This window comes from Trachypithecus francoisi, unplaced genomic scaffold (assembly GCF_009764315.1).
Source record: "Trachypithecus francoisi isolate TF-2019V2 unplaced genomic scaffold, Tfra_2.0 Lachesis_group16, whole genome shotgun sequence".
Taxonomy (NCBI): domain Eukaryota; kingdom Metazoa; phylum Chordata; class Mammalia; order Primates; family Cercopithecidae; genus Trachypithecus; species Trachypithecus francoisi.
The window spans coordinates 81,593,788-81,611,880 of NW_022681461.1; the positions used below are offsets into that span (position 1 = coordinate 81,593,788).

Here is an 18,093-nt window from a genome sequence, read left to right on the forward strand (position 1 = left end):
TGAAGATAAAAGGCTCCTTAAACCTGAAAACGGAAAAGAAGAATAGCCAAAATTTACTGAGTCGTAATTTTATTCCAGGAACTTTCTTAGATCATAAAAACATTAAAATGTTTAGTGGAAAAAAAGTGACATGGAATTGGATGTTAGACCCTAAGCCAGGTCAAAGAATAGCCTAGAGCTTGTTGGTAGGAAATGAGACATAGTACTGCAAGTCCTATTGATACTAAATAAATTATCTTAAGTATTGGGAATGTGACTGTAAAGTACCTGTTCATCCTCAGCAATTACCATTTAGTGTGTGATATTGAACAAGTTAGAACAATTTTCAACATATGTGGTTATGTCCTACGGCAATGGCTGGCATTAATGTAGTGTGCTATTGGAAAGATGAAAGGAGAAAGGCTAGGAATCCACAAACAAGAACTCTTTAGCTTAAATATTGTTTTATTAATAGGAAATATATTCACAAGATTCAAAATTTTAAAAATGTACTAAAGGATATACTGTTAACACTCCCACCCCAATTAATAAGCTATATATTCCCTTTTGTGGGGATAACAAGCTATTGTTTATTTTTTCTAGAGATACTCTATGTGTGAGCAAAAATATGTGCATGTATATATACACATATACATATATAATCTTTTTTACACAAATGATAGTGTGCCATATACACTGTTTGACGATTACTTTTCCATTTAATGTTTCTTGAAGATCTTTCCTCATCAGTGCACAAAACATCCTTACTGCTTTTGACAGCAGTATAGTGTTGCATTGTTTCTATGTTTTCTTCTTGTGGAAATTTATATTGTTTGCTACATCTGCTGTTACAAATAATACTTTAATGAATCCACTTTTACTAAAATCACTTTGACATGTGCCAGTATATCTGTATGATAATTACTGAGAAGTAAGTCTGTGGTCAAATGTTATATGTATGTATTAGTTATTTTGATAAATATTGCCACAGAGTGGAAGGTATTAGAGAATTTCTGTTGAAAGTTCCCTGGGATTTTGGTCACTGGTTTCTTAAATATTCTTTTCAGCTAATAAAGTATCAAATAGGATAAAGATATGTCAATTAACGATAACAGGCACAATTTGTGTGTATACTGTATATATAATAATTCATATATTTATGTTATATGTAACATATTTTCTATATATAAAATATATACTATGTGTTTCACTTTGTATATAACTATCTTTATTATTTCCTTAAGCTACATCCCAGACACAGAATGTGTAGGTCAAAATTCATGAACTTTTGCCTACGAGATAAAAGGAAGACATTTGATAATCTATAGGGATTGATCTGAGTATATATTACTCACATTCTCATATGAGGAAAATTTCGGCAAATATGCTATAATCAAACACAAAACAATAAATACAATCCTCAAGGATCAGTGATGATCAATGAATAGATGTATTGACAGGTAGACACATTGACTATCCAAGCTTGTATAATCTAAAGGCTGAAAAAGAACTCTCAGAAAGGCAGATTGTAAGGACTTTGTAAGTATTCTACCAGTAAAACCTAGGAATTAGGAGATTAGGATAAAAGTGGGGGAGCAAAAGTATTCTAAGTTTTGGCTTCATTTCCATTTCAGGGATAATTAAGGTGATTAGAGCACACCCTACTGGAGAAAACAGTTTATGGCCTTAGAAGTTAAATTATGAGACGAGAGAAAAAGAAGGCAATCACTTACTGAATGAAAAAAATGAGCAGTGTTCAAGTTAATGAAAACAAATAGTGAATGACAACTTCATCAATTAGCGAAAATAAAAAAGTGGGAAAAAGAATGCAATAATTCAAATAATAAAAATAAAGCATGATGGAAAGAATAAGATGTAGTACATTAATAATTGTTAAAGTAAATAGAATAGTCTGAATATTCTCATAAATGGCTCCAACATTTAAAAAGTAGTTAAAACGTACTCAGATATTTGTTATTTAAAAGTAGTATACTTTAAATAAAGTAAAAAAGAGAAGTTAAAAATAAGTTGTACAAAGAGATAGCAGACAAAAGCAAACTAAAAGAATGCGGGAGTGTAATATCAATATCATAAAAGTAGAATTAAACTTTAAAGTGTCAAATAGAATAAAGAAACATCATTAACAATGAGTTGTAATTTATGAAGATGATATATTAAGCATAAATCTATCTACACTAAACAACATAGAAACTAAGCCTATATAACAAAAGGATCCTAGGTATACAAGAATTTGATAACAATATTTACATAGAATTCATTAAATCTAGGTGGCAGAAAATAGGTTATTTCAAAGATTTTAATAATATATTTAATAAATTTTACATGTATACATGTTTTGTCCATGTATTTAAAACTATGTATCTTCCCAAAGAGAAATCACATTTTTTTGTTAACATTTACAACATGCATCATGTAATTGGCTGCACAAAAGCTCATAACTAGAGAATTATAGGTCAGGTTTTCTATTAAAATAAAATGGGCCTGGGCGTGGTGGCTCATGCCTCTGACCCCAGCACTTTGAGAGGCTGAGGTGGGCAGATCACTTGAGTTCAGGAGTGCAAGACCAGCAAGGGCAACACGGAGAAACCCTGTCTCTACCAAAAACACAAAAATTAGCCAGGCGTGGTGGTGCATGCCTGTAGTCCCAGCTACTCAGAAGGCTGAGACAGGAGAATCACTTGAACCAGGGAGGTAGAGGCTACAGTGAGCCAAGATGGTGCCACTGCACCCCAGATTGAATGACAGAGCGAGACTTTGTCTCAGAAAAAAATATAAATAAATAAATAAATTAATTAAAATAAAAAGGAAAAAAATAATAAAGATAGAATGAAAATACCTAATCACTAAATAATGAAGAAAGATGCTTGGATTTAAGAGGAACTAAACAGAAAAATGAAAATAATTATCTAGAAACCAGTAAAAAATTCTCATAAAATACTAAATCTATAATAAAACAAAAAGTACTCTAAGTGCCTTCATTAGAGCAAGAAATAGAGGAGTAAAGAGGAGGAAATAAGAATTTTTCTTATTTCAAGAAATTAGAAAAATAGTATTAGAATATAGAAAATAGAAATTAGAAATCAGAAAATTAGAAAAATAGATCCAAATAAACAAGAAACTTGTGAAGACAGAAACTTAATGAAATGCAAAAAGTCAAGAGGATAAATCTATACTAAAGCTGTTTTTTTTGTTTTTTTTTTGTTTTTTTTTAAAGACCTGTTATATAGGAAAACCCCTTGGGAGTCGAATAAAGGAAAAAAAGAAAATCAAACAGGCATCATAATGAAAATGAGAACTTTTCATGTGAGGGAGGACACAAGAATTATAAAGATCAAATGCAACTCTGTGACAAAGCATTTGTTACAGAAATGAGTACTTTTCTAGCAAAATATAAAGTATCAAAATCAACTGCTATCAAATTACCATATTGAAATCTTCTTTCTGAACAATCACAGTTTTTATCTGATATTTCTTTTGAAATATTAGTACTGTTAATTAGATTACAAGGTATTCTAGTCCGTGAGCCAAATTCTCTTTGCAAAATGAGTATCTGAACTCGAATTCTGAAGCCATACTGCTTGGGTTTAAGTACTGGCTCTTTCATTTATTTGGCTGTATGAAATTGACCTTAAGAAAATTACTTAACTTTTCTGTGCCTTATTTTCCGCTGTACACAATAGGCTTGGTGATACTAATAGTAACAGTAATTACCTCATAGGCTTGTTATTGAGACTACATTATGTAATGAACAAAGAAAACAATTAATAGAGGATTGGTGCAGAGTAAGAAATGTAGCAATTATTTTGCCTTTGATTTTGTCCATTCATCCAACAGATGTTTTTGAACATTTGCCTTGGTGTCTGTTCTATTCTACCTACAGAGGCTGTGGAATTAAGCAAGAATAAGTACCAGCCCTAATGAAGTTTACATTTTACTGGGAAAGAGAGACAATATACGTGACCTAGTATAATTTCAAGGAGTGATAAGAGCATTGATCTATTGTATGGTGATTTATAGCCAATAAAAATAGTTTAGTGTTCAGTTATACATAATACAATGCTCATTTCTATTATAACCTTCAGCTTACATATGTGATGACAAATATGACAAAAAGTTCAGGCTTCAACAAGAAGATTTAGATTTGAATCTCAGCTCTGCTATATGCTATTTACCTTTGATCAAGTTTACTTAACATACCCACTTTGATTTATTCAACTGTAAAATGTGGATACTAATACCCCTCTCCTAGAACTGTGATGAGATTAAATGAATTAAATGGCTGTAGGATGAAAAAGGTTAGTTTTGTCTTCCCTTCCTTCTCTCTATTCACTCATTCATTCATTCTCTTCCTTCTTTCCATTCATAATTCCCTCTTTTCTGTCACTTTTCTTTATGCTCTCTCTTCTTTGTTTGGTCTTTTCCTTTTTTATTTTTCTTTTTCCTTGGGAATTATGGTACATATTCATTGATACATGCTTGAAAGTAATCAGAGTAAGATAAATATTTGTCTTAACATGCTCTGTCTTATGGGTTAAAGAGAGAGTAAAATGGAATGGGAAAACCAAACTATTCTGGTGGAATTTTTTCTGAAGGGACTTTCTGGTTACCCAAGGCTTAAGTTACTCTTGTTTGCGCTAATCTTCATAATGTATGTGGTCATCTTCTGGGAAATGGTACTCTCATTTTAATCAACATCTTGGACCCTCACCTTCACACCCCTACGTACTTCTTTCTGGGGAACCTCTCGTTCTTGGACATCTGCTACACCACCACCTCTATTCCCTCCACCTTGGTGAGCTTGCTTTCAGAAAGAAAGACCATTTCCCTTTTTGGCTGTGCAGTGCAGGTGTTCCTTGGCTTGACCATGGGAACAACAGAGTGTGTGCTCCTGGGCATGATGGCCTTTGACTGCTATGTGGCTATCTGCAACCCTCTGAGATATCCCATCATCATGAGCAAGGATGCCTATGTGTCCATGGCAGCTGGGTCCTGGATCATAGGAGCTGTCAATTCTGCAGTACAAACAGTGTTTGTGGTACAATTGCCTTTCTGCAGGAATAACATCATCAATTATATCACGTGTGAAATTCTGGCTGTCATGAAATTGGCCTGTGCTGACATCTCAGGCAATGAGTTCATCATGCTTATGGCCACAACACTGTTCATACTGACACCTTTGTTATTAATCATTGTCTCTTATGCGTTAATCATTGTATCTTCCAAATTAGCTCTTCTGAGGGAACAATCAAAGCTTTCTCTACCTGCTCAGTCCATCTGACTGTGGTCATAATATTCTATGGGACCTTCCTCTTCATGTACCTGAAGCCCGAGTCTAAAAAGACACTTAATTCAGACGACTTGGAAGCTACCGACAAAATTATATCCATGTTCTGTGGGGTGATGACTCCCATGTTGAATCCTTTAATCTACAGTCTTAGAAACAGGGAAGTGAAGGAGGCAGTGAAACACCTACTGAACAGAAGGTTCTTTAGCAAGTGAGTGCAAAATGTACTGGAGTGTGAACACACTTGATATTGTTGAAACTTCAGAATTATGTTAGAATTTTGGATACTTTTACTGTTTTTCTGCATTTTCATATATTATGTTAAAATAATGAGATACAGCATTTCAAAATTATTGCATGTTCACTCTAGAGAATTTGCAAGATACAGGGCAGTAGGATGAAGAAAGAGGGGTTACCTATTACTCTAATAGTGGGAAATGGCCCCTTTTCAACATTTTGAACAATATCTTTCATATTATGGTTTTTTTTAATGCATTGGAATTGGTTGCAATGTGCCTTTTTATGTTCACTTTTTTGCATAACATTATTTCATAGGCAACATTTAATTGAATCTTTCAAAATAAATAAGGCCATCTGTTGAGAAAAAGCAAAATGGAGAAAACCCCAACATACTGCACTCACATTTTCCAGTGACAAGCCTTGTGTTATAGTTTCACATGAATCTCCAGATCCTGTTAAGTCATTAAATACTATTTTCTTTTTCTGTATTACATTTTTTTTCATGTGTGAAGCTGAGTATTTGGGACTATCAAGGGAGTAGATAGAGTTTAAAAGCAGGGCCTATGCAATCAATCAGGATATCCTGCTTTATGGTCTTTCTTTGCTTTAACTTATATGTTGGCTTTTGCATAAAGAACATTTTGTAAAATTAAAAATGGGTTTGAAAATCAGTCTACTGGTCCAGATAATAATGTGGACTAGTTTTGGGTTGAATGGAGTGTCCTATCAATGCCCATTTAGAAGATGCCAGATTTCTTTGCTATCCCGAGGGAATTCCAATATTTTTCCAAGTCTTAGAAGAATATCCAAGCTCTTGATTTTTTAGTATGAATACTGTTCAAGTCTTGTCTCTGTTACTAACCAGGTTGATTTGAGGAAGAAGAGGATTTGGGAATCTCAGACATTATATTGCTTTTCCTTGGTTTTTATGTCAACTTTTTACTCTATGTGAAGAACATTTTAAATTTACAGCCCAAGATGAATGACAGAGTGTGCTCAGGAGTGAACCACATTCTAGGTAATCAGTTTGGCTGAATCAATTTTTATTAATGGACCAGTGAATGTAGATTATATTGGGCATGAACATGTTTTACACAGACAAATAAGAATTACCTGCTTGTGGAATCTTTTGGGTTTAGTCACTCATTTAATCTTCCCAAGTTCACTTGTTAATTTTAGTGGATGGAATATTAAACAGTCACAAACTATATTTAAATATATCCATCATAGCTGTTTACAGATTAAATCCGATGGCAAGAGTTGAGATCATTGATAATTAAATTTACATCCTGACAAAATAGGCTATGAGAATCTATTAGTTCCCATACACCAGTTCATTGGACTTTTTGCACCCACTAGGAATTCCCGGTGGGTAGAAAGCCCTGGAAGTCAGGCATTTTATGTTTGACCGACAGGCAGGCTGTCTTGAATCCTCAAGTTCTAATATTGTTTTCCTTCACAGCTTAAATCCAGCCACCCTCATTAATTCTCTGGGGTGACTGAGGTAGCTCCATAGTCTTATATCAGATTTATAAATTTTTGATAGAAAATTAGTTAAAGCAAGAAGAAATTTTAAAACACACATTTCTCCTCACAGGAGTGTATTAGGAGAGTTTTTCTCTCACAGGGTTGTAGAATCAAGGTCTGAAGAAAATAAAGGTATGTTACCTGTCTTGATATATTTATGTGTTCAAATTTGCTGGGCAAAATACACTATCATTATAACACTGACATAATGCTTTCTTTTAATACTTGGGCCTCTGGAGGAGTTTTCACTCAGAAAATTTATTTTAAAAGCTTAAGGAGGATGATTTTGTTGTTAGCAACTTGTTTTCTCTAATTTGGAGACAAAGTAAGATAAACTGATCTGATATACCAGGTATGTATCTGTGCGTGTGCGTGTGTGTGTGTGTGTTTAGTTTGCATATGTGTAGTGTGTGCATGTTCCTGGTGAAAATTCTACCAGATAGCAAAATCTACAAAGGTAAGTATTTCTCTGTAGTCTTACCCTCTTTACTCCCATTGCACTCAATTTAGAACATGACATTTATAATATGATTCAATATATATTTATATCCATGAATAGGAAAATTATATGGAAGGAGGTGCAACAGGAGCGAAACACATACTTTTATATCCCACTGAAGTCCCAAGACAGGTTCATGATTGGGATTTAAAAGTAGAGACACAGCAAAAATGGCAAAATTTCATTGCTCTTAATCCAACAAATTATTTCATCATTTTCGTACACTTTTATGCCTGCCCAATTTCCAAATATTCTAAGCTTGAGATTATGTCAACTTTTTAGGGTCCTGGGGACTTCTGAAATGGACACTTAAAAATGTGGCTTGGGAGGCCAAGGTGGGCGGATCACGAGGTCAGGAGATTGAGACCATCCTGGCTAACATGGTGAAACCCCATCTCTACTAAAAATACAAAAAATTAGCCGGCTGTGGTGGTGGGCGCCTGTAGTCCCAGCTACTCGGGAGGCTGAGGCAGGAGAATGGTGTGAAGCTGGGAAGCAGAGCTTGCAGTGAGCCGAGATCGCGCCACTGCACTCCAACCTGGGCAACAGAGCAAGACTCCATCTCAGAAGAAAAAAAAAAAGTAGTAATATGTTGGCTATCAGCTAATTCACATACTCATCTCTCTAAAATCCTGTGATCTGGGCTATAGTGTCACTATCTCATAGATGAGGCCACAAAACTTATGGAAGTTAATACATCTTGCCCAAACCTCAAAGGATGCAAGTTAAAGACAAGCATACACACCTGGCTATTCTTTCTTGAGTTAGTTATTCTTCATACTACAGCATGTTTACTTTTCCAGGTTGCTTGTCATGACATCTAACACCAGTATTTCTGGGCAGCATATCTGAAATGATCAAAGAAACTATTAACCTGCTTCTCAACTTTCATAGCAAGTATTTTACATTTCTGGAAAATAACTTACAAAAGAAAATTAATTTAATTATTTATGAAAGAACCTTGACACCACCACATGCTCTGTCCAAAAATGATGCTTAATCACAATTGATAGGAATTAAACCTTAAATTAGGGGAAGATCTGACATTAATTGAGATATGAGAAGGGGAGGAATTTAATATTAGCACTAATCTTTCAGAAAAGACTATAAAAATAGCTTGTTTTGTTTTAGTAAAGATAACACGCACTTTACAAAAACGGGGCTCCTAATTTATGGTGTGTAAGTAATATTTTATCTTTGAAATTATGAAATTTTTTAATGCTCTTTTTGGATGACAACTACCTTTATTTTATTTATAGATCTAAAATTCCAAAGGAAATATGTGCTTATTGTAAAATAGTCAAATACTACAAAATGTGCAAACTACAGAATTATAGGTCATGTTTTCATATTAAAATAAAATGGGGCTGGGCGCGGTGGCTCATGCCTGTAACCCCAGCACTTTGGGAGGCTGAGGTGGGTGGATCACTTAAGGTCAGATGTTCAAGACCAGCCTGGCCAACATGGTGAAACGCTGTCTCTACCAAAAATACAAAAATTAGCCAGGCGTGGTGGTGCATGCCTGTAGTCCCAGCTAGTCAGAAGGCTGAGACAGGAGAATCACTTGAACTAGGGAGGTGGAGGCTGCAGTGAGCCGAGATCGCACCACTGCACTCCAGCGTGAATGATAGAGGGAGACTCCATCTCAGAAAAATAAATAAATAAGTAAATACATACATACATACATAAAATAAAATGGGAAGTAAATAGTAAAAATAGAATGAAAATGCCTAATCACTAAATAATGAAGAAAGATGCTTGGATTCAAGAGGAACTTAACAGAAAAACAAAAAAATTATCTAGAAACCAGTAAAAAAATTCCCACAAAATACAAAGTCTATAATAAAACAAAAAATGCTCTAAGTGCCTTCATTAGAGAAAGAAATAGAGAAGTAAGAAGAAGGAAATAAGAATTTTCTTCTTATTTCAAGAAGAAATTTTTCTTCTTATTTCAAGAAATTAGAAAAATAGAATTAGAAATTAGAAATCAGAAAATTAGAAAAATAGATCTGAATAAACAAGAAATTTATGAAGACAGAAACTTAATGAAATGCAAAAAGTCAAGAATAAATCTATCCTAAAGCTGCACTTTTTTTTAAGACCTGTAATATAGGAAAACCCCTTGTGAGTCGAATAAAGGGGAAAAAAGTCAAACTGGCATCATAATGAAAATGAGAACTTTTCGTGTAAGGGAGGACACAAGAATTATAAAGATCAAATGCAACTCTGTGACAACATTTGTTATGAGTACTTTTCTAGCAAAATATGAAACATCAAAATCAATGTTATGTTACCATATTGAAATCCCCTTTCTGACCAATCACATTTTTTATCTGGTATTTCTTTTGAAATATTAATACTGTTAATTAGATTACAAGGTATTCTAGCCCATAAGCCAAATTCTCTTTGCAAATTCTCTTTAAGTATTAAGTTATTAAGTTCTGAGTATTAAGTTTTGAGTATTAAGAGTTCGAATTCTGAAGCCATACTGCTTGGGGTTAAGTCCTTGCTCTCATTTATTTGGCTGTATGAAATTGACCTTAAGCAAATTACTTAACTTTTCTGTGCCTTATTTTCTCCTCTACACAGTAGGCTTGGTGATACTAATAGTAACAGTAATTACCTCATAGGCTTGCTATTCAGACTCCATTATGTAATGCACAAAGAAAACAATAGAGGATTGGCACAGAGTAAGAAATATAGCAATTATTTTGCTTGTGACTTTGTCCATTCATCCAACAGATGTTTTTGAATATGTACCTCGTTGTCTGTTCTATTCTAGCTACAAGGGCTGTGGAAATAAGAATAAGTACCTGTCCTTATGAAGTTTACATTCTACTGGAAAGGACAGACAATACAAGTAACATAGTATAATTTCAAGGAGTGATAAGAGCATTGATCTATTGTGTGGTGATTTATAGCCAATAAAAATAGTTTAGTGTTCAGTTATACATAATACAATGCTCATTTCTATTATAACCTTCAGCTTACATATGTGATGACAAATATGACAAAAAGTTCAGGCTTCAACAAGAAGATTTAGGTTTGAATCTCAGCTCTGCTATATGCTATTTACCTTTGATCAAGTTTACTTAACATACCCACTTTGATTTATTCATCTGTAAAATATGGATACTAATACGCCTCTCCTAGAACTGTGATGAGATTAAATGAATTAAATGGCTGTAGGATGAAAAAGGTTAGTTTTGTCTTCCCTTCCTTCTCTCTATTCACTCATTCATTCATTCTCTTCCTTCTTTCCATTCATAATTCCCTCTTTTCTGTCCATTTTTCTTTATGCTCTCTCTTCTTTGTTTGGTCTTTTCCTTTTTTATTTTTCTTTTTCCTTGGGAATTATGGTACATATTCATTGATACATGCTTGAAAGTAATCAGAGTAAGATAAATATTTGTCTTAACATGCTCTGTCTTATGGGTTAAAGAGAGAGTAAAATGGAATGGGAAAACCACACCATTTTGGTGGAATTTTTTCTGAAGGGACTTTCTGGTTACCCGAGGCTTAAGTTACTCTTGTTTGCGCTAATCTTCATAATGTATGTGGTCATCTTCTGGGAAATGGTACTCTCATTTTAATCAACATCTTGGACCCTCACCTTCACACCCCTACGTACTTCTTTCTGGGGAACCTCTCGTTCTTGGACATCTGCTACACCACCACCTCTATTCCCTCCACCTTGGTGAGCTTGCTTTCAGAAAGAAAGACCATTTCCTTTTCTGGCTGTGCAGTGCAGATGTTCCTTGGATTGGCCATAGGGACAACAGAGTGTGTGCTCCTGGGCATGACGGCCTTTGACCGCTATGTGGCTATCTGCAACCCTCTGAGATATCCCATCATCATGAGCAAGGATGCCTATGTGTCCACGGTAGTTGGGTCCTGGATCATAGGAGCTGTCAATTCTGCAGTACAAACAGTGTTTGTGATACAATTGCCTTTCTGCGGGAATAACATCATCAATCATTTCACCTATGAAATTCTGGCTGTCATGAAATTGGCCTGTGCTGACATCTCAGGCAATGAGTTCATCATGCTCATGGCCACAACATTGTTCATACTGACACCTTTGTTATTAATCATTGTCTCTTACACGTTAATCATTGTGAACATCTTCCAAATTAGCTCTTCTGAGGAGAGAAGCAAAGCTTTCTCTACCTGCTCAGTCCATCTGACTGTGGTCATAATATTCTATGGGACCTTCCTCTCCATGTACATGAAGCCCAAATTTAAGGAGACACTTAATTCAGATGACTTGGATGCCACTGACAAACTTATATTCATAAGCTACAGAGTGATGACTCCCATGATGAATCCTTTAATCTAGTCTTAGAAACAAGGATGTGAAGGAGTCAGTAAAACACCTACTGAGAAGAAAAGTTTTTAACAAGTAAATGAGAAAGGTACGAGTAATTTTATAATCACAATATGGAAATCAATGAGAAAAACCAGGGTTAAACAGATGGGTACTTGTTGCTGTTTCACATTCATCTCTCAAAGTTCTAAAGCTCCAAAATACACTTCTCTGATTGCAATACCTAATGAAAAGAAGTAAATAAATAAATGTCAGTGTTTGGAAATAAGTTTCTATTCTATTCCATTGGTTGATATGTGTATTTTTATCTGAGTACCATGCTCTTTTGATTACAATAACTTTATAACGTATTTTAAAATTGCAGCATATGATGCTGTCAGCTTTGTTTTGCTCCAGATTTCTTTCCCAGGCAGGGTCTCTTCTAGTTCCATGTAAATTTTAGGATTGTTGTTTCAATTTTTATGAAAAATGACATTGGAATTTTGATAGGGATTGCATTGAATCTGTAGATTGCTTTAGGTAATATGGACATTTCACAATATTAATTTTTCCAATCCACGAACATGTAATATCTTTCAGTTTACTTATGTCTTCTTCAATTTTTTAAATCAATGTTTTATAGTTTTCAGCGTACAGTTCTTTTACGTCTTTGGTTGTCTTTTTTATTTTGGAGAGATTGGCAACGAACTCATCTAAAATGATATGTGATCATTCAATAACAAGTAAAAGAATGAGGATTCAAAGCAAAACAACTCTGTATTTTTTACTGGAACATGTTAGCTGTCTTATTAGAAAATTATGCTTATTGGCTTGTATTTTATTAGATGAGGGGTATATAATGATGAGTCTATTTTGAGCTTCTACACCTTGGCCTATAACTTATCCTTAACATCAGAATGTAATGGGATAATATCTATAGACAAATAGAAAATTTCAAACACTCCCTTGTTGCCTATCATTGCTAGGGATTTGGCAGTTCTCTTAAAATTGCTTCATAGCCATACATTTGCTCATATACTTCTTTTTGTTCTATCGATTTGTGTATGCCATTGCTTTATAAGACATCCTTGATATTCTTCTTGCAATTACCCTTTTCAGGCTCTTATAGACAGCCTCTATTATTCTAAAAGCTATGTAAAATGAAATCTTTAAAAATGAGATGTTACTCTTGGTCCCTAAATTCTGGGGTAGTTTGAAGAGTCGGGATGTGTTGTCTGCCGTGACTCTGAAAAGACTAACATTGAAAGCCATAGTTTTCATTCTCCACTGGCCTGGGGAAACTGATGTTCTGTTATCTATAAAAACCTGGGGGAAATATATTATTTAATATTATCTTTTTTTTTTTTTTTTTTGAGGCAGAGTCTCGCTCTGTCGCCCAGGCTGGAGTGCAGTGGCGCGATATCGGCTCACTGCAAGCTCCGCCTCCCGGGTTCACGCCATTCTCCTGCCTCAGCCTCCTGAGTAGCTGGGACTACAGGCGCCCGCCACCGCGCCCGGCTAATTTTTTTTGTATTTTTAGTAGAGACGGGGTTTCACCATGGTCTCGATCTCCTGACCTTGTGATCCGCCCGCCTCGGCCTCCCAAAGTGCTGGGATTACAGGCGTGAGCCACCGCGCCCGGCCTATTTAATATTATCTTGAGTTATCATAGCCATGAACTACCTTGAGTTCTAAAAATCAAGTCTCCAGAGTTTTCATATATAGTTCATTAAGTGTCTTCTTTATGTGAAGACACTTCTTTGTTGCTCAGACCAATGTCAAGGAAATTTGGAGGTTCTGAGGAAATTCTGGAGGCCATGCCCTGCATACAGAATGAATACTGATGTAAGATTAACTAAAGCTATAAGGAACTAAAGTCATGTGCCATTTAACAATGTTTTGATCAATGACAGATAACATATGATAGTGGTCTCATGAGATTATATATTTTTACTGTAACTTTTCTGTGTTTAGTTATTTTAGATACACAAATACCATTGTGACACAATTGCTTATAGTGTTCAGTACAGTAGCATGCTGTATTAGCTTTGCAACCTAGGAGCAATAGACTGTGCTATGTAGCTTAAGTGTATAGTAGGCTATACCATCTAGGTTTGTGTAAATATTCCCTATGATGTTTACAACATAATAAGATTTGCCAATTATGCATTTCTCAGACCGTACCCCTATTTTTATGACTGTAATATTTTTTCATGCTGAAATCTCCATGAGTCTAAAGAACATTACTCTCTGTAATACTCTTTAAATTTGCAGACATGTAGATTTGTGTCTAGTTTCCCCAGACCCCATGGAAAATGTTGGTCAGAAACACACAATTTTTAAAGTATTTAACTGCTGTTACATTTTGGCAGAATATTTAATAAATAGATCCATACTTATTGAAAAACAGAGATATGCTCCGTTTTTAATATTTGGATCCAGTTAGAAGGGATGTCAGCTTATTGTTAATAACACTGACTCAATTAGTGTAGATAACCTTTTCATCTTCTCAAAAAAAAAAAAAGCTTTATCCTCAAGTATATTTTTTCACCTTAAATTTTCAAATGCTCAGTGATATGAGTTCCAATTACTGGGTTCCAGGCAGAATGTAAGTTGGAACATAAAATATTCAGGACAATTGACCTTGGTCTGTGATAAAATTGGTGAAGCTTTCCACTGAGGTTTGGGTCTCCATCTCCTTATCTCCAAGGCACAAGAAATCCTGTCTCAGAATCTACTCATAGTGCAGTTACATTGGCCACATCAAAATTTACCAAGAGACTCTATTATGATGATGTTTTCCACAATTTACTTTGAAATTTGAAATTTCCTTTATATTTATTATACACCAGATAGTGGCCAGGTGTTTTTTTACTTATTTCCATCTCTTCTGTGCTGCCTTACTCATATCATTAGAAAAATGTTTTATAGGATTCCTGGGAGCTCATTTATACCTCATAGTATGAAATTGCTTTACATTTGCTATAATATTTTGGTGCTAAAATATTTTATGTTTTCTGCAATTTGCTGAAAAGAGAATCTTAATTTTTAAAGAACTCAAAACCTAGTTTTAAATAGCCCATAGCCAATGTCAGGCAACGGTAAATGTTTCAAGTAAAATTTTCTCATTCTACCTTATTTTTCTCAGCTCCTAAATACTCCACTGTGATAATAAATATTGCTTGTGTTTGTGACAGCTATATCCAGGGTTAAAATGTTTTTTGATCCAGAATATCTATTATAAGAAGAATAGGATAGCACAAGGCAGCCAGCACTGATACACTCTCAAGTGCTAAACATGCTAAACATATGCACAGCAATAACCAGAAGCAATCTTCCTTCCACTGCAGATCCAATATCAGGTCCCCAAAACACAGTTGTTTTGTAGTCTTTTATGAAATCGTTAGTCAGGTGCAGCCACATGAGGAGACACAGAAGAGGGTCAGGAAAGCAAAGTTTATTATACTCACAAGTCTTAGAGATAAGGGGCATGATACATTACACAGGGCCACATGGGGAAGCCACCAGGATGGTCAGAAGGTAAAAAACAGGTGTGCGGGGAAGGTTTAGGCCACTGCCTTTATTGGAGTTTCCACAGGAAAGGCAAGTCAAGGCACAGTGAACAGTTTAGGATTGGAAGGTTTGAATAATTTCTGCAGGCTTTGGGCTAAAGGAGTGATCTCTGGTTGTCTGGCAATTGTCCCTGGGAACTAGGGTTTAAGGGCCAGATAAAGAAGGTATGGCTCTGGATTAGTTAGTTTCCATGTCAGAGGCATGGTCCTGGCTGAGTTTTTTGCTATCTCTAAGAATTCACTAGCCCATGGAGGGCAATCGCTTCCCAGCCAGAAATGTTTTTTAAAGTAAATGGACTTAATTATTTCTGTAGAAGTCAGAATATAAAGAGCTAAGATTCTGAAGAAAAGAGAAGTCTATTTAAATGAGCCAAACCTTCTGTACGCCTCTTTTATTCTCTTGGGACATTTGCTGATTCTTAATTATTGCTTGATAGGCTGAGAAACTGGGCAGAGGGCTGCTATCAAGAGACAGAAAAAGTGAAAATAGATTTTGGCATTGTCTTGGGTCTAGGAAGACAAAACAAAACATGAACTTTGGACCAGCTAAGACACCCTGTTCTTGAGAGGCCAAGGTCTCAAACTGAAGGGATGTACAGATGAGTGCTCCCCACTGTCATTGGTTTTCCACATGAGGCATTTGCTGACTCTAGGCTAGTCAGAACAAGAAGCCAGGACTGTACAAAAAATAACTAAGAATGTTAGGTGAGATTGTGGCTGCCTCATGTGGTTATGAGATCAAAATTGGAGTCTGGGACCTAAGGAAAAAAAAGCTTTTTAATGAAATCTCTAGAATCTCAGTTGGGACTCTGGAGACTCCAGAGAAGACAATCTAAGAAAAGGAGGTGAGTTAGATTTTGGCTTATATTTACAAAGTCTAAAATCCAACTCTAAGTTATTTCAACCCGTCTTTGACCTAAGACAATCTCCCTTACTCTGGGTTTCTACTGAAGGATAAAGTAAATCTTCTTTAGATAAATAAAACATCACCCAGAGATTCTACATTTTTTTCATCTGCAGTATCTGGCATTTAATCAAAAATTACAAAGAATAAGAAAACAGGACCAGGAGACAAAAACAGACAATTGAAAGACCCTCAGGTGATCTAAATATAGAAGTAATCAGACACAGACTTTAAAATAACTAATGTTAACCTGCCATGAGCATAGATAACAAGATGAGGACTTCAACAGACAACTTAATATTATATTTTAAAAATTGAAATTATGGACTTCCAAACCACAATAACTGGTATTAAGAACTAAATACATAGATTTAATAGCAGAATAGACAAGGTTGAAGAAGGGCTTAACAAGCTGGAAGGTAGATCAGTAGAAAATAATCAGACTGGACACATGGAGAAAACAAAGGAAGTAAAATGCAGAAAGTACTGTGAGAGCTACATGGAATATAATGGAAAAATCTAACATATATCTAACTAGATGCTCAGAGGGACAGGAGAAAGAGAAATGGAATGGAAGAAAAAATGGCAAATGTCAAATGAAATTGTTAAACTTATGAAAGACATCAAGCCACAGATTTAAAGAGATCTACAACATCAAGGAGGATGAGTTAAAAAAAGCCACCTATAAGAACCTTGTTATAAAATTTCAGAGACCAACTCTAAAGAGAAAATATAAAAACAACCAAAAGAAAAAAGAAGACACAGTTTTTCAAAGAAGCAGCAACAAAACAGAGGCAACTTCTCAGCAGATACAATGGACACCAAATATAAAGAACAGTATTTTTTAAATGTTGAAAAGAAATTGCCAACCAAAAAGTGTACACTCGGTGAAAGTATCCTTTAAAATTGAGAACAAAATGAAAACATTTCCAGACTCTTCCCCCTAACTTCCCTCCATCTATACAAATAATTCTTTTTTTTAAATTTCTTATTTATTTATTTATTTATTTATTATACTTTAAGTTCTAGGGTACATGTGCATAACGTGCAGGTTTGTTACATATGTATACTTGTGCCATGTTGGTGTGCTGCACCCATCAACTCGTCAGCACCCATCAATTCATCATTTATATCAAGTATAACTCCCAATGCAATCCCTCCCCCCTCCACCCCCCATGATAAGCCCCAATGTGTGATGTCCCCTTCCCGAGTCCAAGTGATCTCATTGTTCAGTTCCCACCTATGAGTGAGAACATGCGGTGTTTGGTTTTCTGTTCTTGTGATAGTTTGCTGAGAACGATGGTTTCCAGCTGCATCCATGTCCCTACAAAGGACGCAAACTCATCCTTTTTTATGGCTGCATAGTATTCCATGGTGTATATATGCCACATTTTCTTAATCCAGTCTGTCACAGATGGACATTGGGTTGATTCCAAGTCTTTGCTATTGTGAATAGTGCCGCAATAAACATACGTGTACATGTGTCTTTATAGCAGCATGATTTTAATCTTTGGGTATATACCCAGTAGTGGGATGGCTGGGTCATATGGTACATCCAGTTCTAGATCCTTGAGAAATTGCCATACTGTTTTCCATAATGGTTGAACTAGTTTACAATCCCACCAACAGTGTAAAAGTGTTCCTATTTCTCCACATCCTCTCCAACACCTGTTGTTTCCTGACTTTTTAATGATTGCCATTCTAACTGGTGTGAGATGGTATCTCATTGTGGTTTTGATTTGCATTTCTCTGATGGCGAGT

At 35.2% G+C, this 18,093-nt stretch overlaps 2 pseudogenes; both read left to right on the plus strand.

Moving 5' to 3' along the window:
- Positions 1–4,547: 4,547 nt before the first annotated feature.
- Positions 4,548–5,499, plus strand: LOC117099400 (annotated as a pseudogene).
- Positions 5,500–11,002: 5,503 nt separating this feature from the next.
- Positions 11,003–11,956, plus strand: LOC117099401 (annotated as a pseudogene).
- The last annotated feature ends 6,137 nt before the right edge of the window (positions 11,957–18,093 follow it).